Source organism: Mauremys mutica, chromosome 23 (assembly GCF_020497125.1).
Source record: "Mauremys mutica isolate MM-2020 ecotype Southern chromosome 23, ASM2049712v1, whole genome shotgun sequence".
In the NCBI taxonomy this organism is placed as follows: Eukaryota; Metazoa; Chordata; order Testudines; family Geoemydidae; genus Mauremys; species Mauremys mutica.
The window spans coordinates 633,804-638,952 of NC_059094.1; the positions used below are offsets into that span (position 1 = coordinate 633,804).

Here is a 5,149-nt window from a genome sequence, read left to right on the forward strand (position 1 = left end):
GAGGCAGCTGGATCCCTCCTCGGGGCTGGATGTCGTGCTGGCCATGTAGGTCCCTGGCAAGTGCAGATCCATCACATACTGCACTTGCCTGACGCAGAGGATGAGCATCTGGGGATACATTTCCAGGATGGCTTCTCGGTATCCCCATAGGAAAAGGACCTCGTAAATGGTCCTCATTGCCTGGAGGGGGGAAAGAATTTCACTCCACTATCCCAATCTGCCACCTGCCCCCATTGCCATTCGCTATTGTCCTTTTCTCGGGTCTCATTTCCTCCCCAGCCTATTATAAAAGAGGATTGGCTCCTGAGAGGGGAGGAGACATTTGGAGGGTCCTGAACCTTCACCCATTCCTGGAACGGAAGCAGGATGGAGCCCTACGGAAAGGTCAGAGGAGTCTGGATGATGTTATTCCCCATTATTTCGCTTAATGGTGCAGACTCTGTGCTTTGGGTTTCCAGCCATGACTGGACGGGCTGAAACCATCCTGAGGAGATCTGTTCTTGTAGCCCCAGTGTTTCTGGCCCAGTCAAAAGTACCGGCCATCGCATGATCCCATGCTGGGAAGATTTCTAGTCACAATTTAGAGAGCCAGAAACCTGGATACTTCCAAGAGACACCCGAACTGCACCTGCTCACTAAAGAGCCACCTAGAGCGGCAAACAGAGCCAGGGTACCAGCAGATAAACCGCTTCAGATCAGTAACTTTTCCTGGGCGAAGCTTTATTTACACCTCTTTGGTTTGCTAGGAGGTGGCCAGGACACACCAAGGCCTGGTCTGCATTACAGAGTTATGTCAACGCAAGGCCCCTCACCCAGCATCACCCTAACTATGGAATTTCCTTCTCATTGGCAGAACAGCCCCTTGGGGCCAAATTCATAACTCCACCTCCACAAGTGGCAGAGAGTCCAGGTCGATGCAGTGTCAGTGTAGACACGACGTCGCGTACGTCAACTGGCTTTCAGGAGCCTTCCCACAATGCCCCACCCTGACCGTACAATCGAGACGAGCGCTTCTGGTGAGGACGTGCACTGCCGACACAAGCAGCAAAGTGCAGACACACACAAGGGATAGAATTGCTGTGGCGGCTGTATGCCGAGGTTACGCAGGTCGGCTTCATTGTGTAGTGGAGCCGTGGCCTGAAGCTAAGGAGTGAAGCTCCCCCCCACACACAGATGCACCATCCTCCCCGCGGTGGCGGGTTCTCAAAGTGACATCTCAAATCTCACTTACAGCCAGAGACACATTGCCGCTCTTCTCCTCCCGGCGTCTCTGCTGGAGCTTGTCCAGCAGCTGCTGCAGCACCTCCCTGGGGAGCTGTGGTTCTTCCCCCAAGGCCTTCCACAGCTCAATGGCACATCTGCAGATTCAGAAAGAGAAGTGAGACCTTCCCTGCTTGGCCACCTCTTGCCCTCCCCAGGGAGAGGCTTGGAAAGCGGGCAGGAAAGGTGTCTGTGAGAGGAGACACCGATTGGTGCAGGGAGGCTGAGGCAGGGCAAGTCCCATCAGAGAAGGTTGTATTTATTCCTTTCCCCTAATGGGCTGTTGTTCCTGAAGCTAGCACCGCTGTTTCCAGGACAGTGACCATGATCTGACCACAGAGTGACCAGCACAGTGTGACCACCAGACTGTGCAACATTCTGCTCTGTTACGCTAGGCTCAGTCCCGAGGAACTTGCCTGACCTCACTGGAGTTCCTCTGGCTATTTGGGGGTGTAACTGAGACCCAGCATTTGGCCAAGTGTCTCTTAGCAGCTGAATCCTACTGCAGTGTGGTGGACGGGTCAGACACTGACTCAGAACATGCCCTGATAGGAGAGGGTTCAGGGCAGATTGTACTGCCCAGTGTGACAGAGCTGGAAGGAAACTAGTACTGAAATCCCCCTCCTCTCTTCTCTCCATTCTTGCTGATCTAACCGCTCCTGATCCCCCCCAGGCATCTGCACAGGAAGACTGCAGATGGATCCAAAAGGCTTCCAGTCATTTGACTTCCAAGTTTGGTGAGGAAGGTCGGACATGGTGGTCAAGCCCTGGGGACACTGAGAACTAGGTTGGACAAACCAAGAGCAAATGGCCTGGATTTAAGGTCTTCAGGAAGCTTGACTGAAATTCTGTGCCAACGCTGCCGAGTTTCTATAGCTTCTGAGCACAGACCCTGGAAAGCACTGGGGCTGCTTCAAGGAATTCAACCTGAAAGGTTTACAAATCAAACACTCAAATCAATATGAAAACCAACACTGTATTCCTCTGGTAACGGAACTGGGTAAGAAATTCAGTTTCTTTCATGCTGCTCTTCAATTCTCTCTCCCATGTGACACAGATTTGTCTATGGTCAGTGCAGAACTGCATTGCAGAGGATGCTGAGGAAAGCCGGAGTTTTGACCTCTGGTGAGGGTCCAGTTGGGTTTCACGGCCCCTAGGCACATGGGAACTGTGTTATAAACACCTCAGCTGGATGGCTCTGCAAAGTGATCGGCAATAACAGCAGGACTCAGATTTTACAACGTATTGAGATGAAAAGAGGCACTCACCCCTCTCAGAGCTGTTCTTGCCGGCTGTCTGCAGACTCAGGCAGGCTGCACGGCATTTACGCTCTGGTCATGTGTGGATCATTTACCTCTGCTGCGCAGCGCCATAAGGATGAGTGTGTTTTTTCACCACTTCCTCAGCCATGGAATAACTAGGGATCTGACTGCAGGTAACAATCCTGCACTGGTCCCCAGCGGACGGACAGATGGACCTCATGGACCTTTTCCATCTCTGCCTTCTCTCACACAATAGGGAGCAGCCAGACCTCATGAGCCAGGGATGTGGAGTGAGCCCCAAAGTCATTTATTGGCCCTGTACTGGATGGGAGAGGAAGTGGGGTGACCCATAGAAATCAGGACAGTGCTGGACTTCTCCAGAAAACTGGCACGTCTCCATCCTGGGGAATGCAGGAGGAGGGTTGGCTCCTCAGTGGCTGGGCCTGGGCATCTCCTCTTGGTGAGCCTGGACAGCTCTCTGCACAGCAGGAAACTCCCTCCAGCTGCTTGAGCCCGACGGACCCTTCCCAGACTGTGGCCTGTCAGTAGGAGCAGGAAGAGAAATAATGGCCTGAGGTGATAACAGAGCAGCTCCCTACCTGTCCGAGGACAGCGTGTGCGCCACACAGCTCCGAACCACATCCTGGGGGTGGGAACGAGCCAGCAAGGCCGTGGCCCTCAGTGCTGCTTTTCTGGCTCTTGGATGACAGACGTTGTCCAGCCAGATTAAGATACGTCCCACGACGTCTCCAACCTGGAAGAATGCCAGAAAGTTGAGGGATGGATTTATTAATGAGTGGCCTTCTCCCAGGTATCCCCTCCTGGCAGCCCTGCAAGCCACCTCTCACCTCGGTTGCCCATCTTGGCTCCTCCATAATCTGAAGAAAGAGGCTTGAGTACCTTAAAGCTCAGAAACACACACAAAAGACTTCCCCCAAACCTTACTGTGGGCACAGCCCAAACTCCCCTCCTGTCCCAGGGCCTTCCCTGCCTTAGCAAACTGCTCTCAGCCCTGCTCTCAAGGGCTTCCCTGCAGGAGCCTTTCCTCCATCTCTGCAACTTCCTGTTGATCTTTCTAGCACAATCAGTTCCTCCAGGCCCGTGCTTCTCAACCCAGTTTCCATTGTGGGCCCCATATGTGTTGTGTCGGGCACGTCCAATACCACCTGTTTGGCCCTGAGGATGTCCCAGGTAGAGAAGCGCTGCTCCAGACCCAGCTGGTTCCACTGATGTACCCCAGAGCCCATGCCAGAGATGGCAGGCAGGGCTAGTTGGACGGGGCTAGCCAGCTCCAGGCCCAGCCCTAAGGAGAACCTCTACACTGCGGGATTTTAAAACCTGCCGTAACCAATCTCAAAGCCGGCTCTCTAACCTCGGGCTCAGGCTATGGCACTGGCAACAGCAGTGCAGACATGGAGACTTGGGCTGGAGCCCAGGCTCTGAAGCCCCCTCCTCCCCAGGCTTCAGAGCTCCAGTTCCAGCCCAAGCCCAGAAGAGGCTGCGTTGCCGTTTGGCCCCACAGTGCCAGCCCTGGGAGCCCATGTCCATAGGGCCAGGCTTTCCGGCTCCTGCTGCAGAGTTTGCAGCACAGGGTAGACAGACCCGAAAGGGACAAGCCGCCCCCTAGGGCTCTTCCATGAGGAATTGGTCATTGCTCTTTCCTCTCTCAAACAAGGAGCAGGAGCTACAACCCGGGTGGCTGGATTCTGGTGCCCTGTTCTGCTAGCAGGAGTTAGAGCCCTGCACAAATCAATCTGCTGATTGAGGGGCCATTTGTTATCTTCCCGCTGGGACCTGCTGGAAACAGGGAACTCGGACAGAGACAGGGACGACTTGCAGAAAACCCCAGGAACAGGCAGGTTTGGGGCGGAAGCTCAGGCTGAGGAGTCTGTTCGTTTATTAGTTTCTGAGTTTCCAGGAAAGCCAAAGCCCAAGAAGGGAATAAGTCTGCACTTAGGCGCCATGGGCAGGCGGTATCTGGGGAAGGGCAGGAATGTCACCTATTTCCAGGCCGAAGGATTGAAGGCAACGTTTAAAGGACTGCAGGGAATGTGAACCCTGATTCCTTTCTCGATAACCCCACCTGCGCAGGCTTGGGCAACTCAAGGAGCTCTCTGGGCTTCAGTTTCCCCAGGTGTCAAACGGGTTGTATTCCTACCTCCCAGGAGGGCGGTGGAGCTTCATTAATCAGGGGGAATAATGACTCTGAGAGCCTCCTACCCAGGGGATGTAGAAATGAAGTCTGCCAGAAACCTCCCTAGGCCAGTCTAATTCATGGGGGAGGCACTCAGATCCTGTGGGGATGGGCAGCAGGATCAGAGCTTGGGAGAGACAGAGAGAAAAGTGCAAAGCCAAATTCCTCCTGATCCTTCAGCTGGAAAAACAAGGCCCCGCAGCATGTCTGAGGAAACCAGTGTGGAGGCCCATGGGCAGACTAGGTAAGTGCTGCGCTGCCAGGGCTGGGGCTATCGCTCCCCTTCAGTGGGGCTGGGCTGTCCTCAGGGACGTGTCAGAGCTCCAGCGGGCAGAGAACACGTCAAACAACTCACGCCGCGGATCCCCGTGGCCAAGCGATGAAGGGAAAGGGGCTCAGCCACCCTTCACAGCACCATGCCCGTGTGTCCCAG

The 5,149-nt window shown here is 54.5% G+C and overlaps 1 long non-coding RNA gene across 1 annotated transcript; it reads right to left on the bottom strand.

Moving 5' to 3' along the window:
- Positions 1 to 8: 8 nt before the first annotated feature.
- On the bottom strand, positions 9 to 3,154 carry LOC123355251. The gene is made up of 3 exons (XR_006575028.1): positions 3,122 to 3,154; positions 1,232 to 1,358; positions 9 to 180 (listed from the first exon to the last, which is right to left on the bottom strand). It is a non-coding gene; the product is annotated as an uncharacterized LOC123355251 (long non-coding RNA).
- Between the last annotated feature and the right edge of the window lie 1,995 nt (positions 3,155 to 5,149).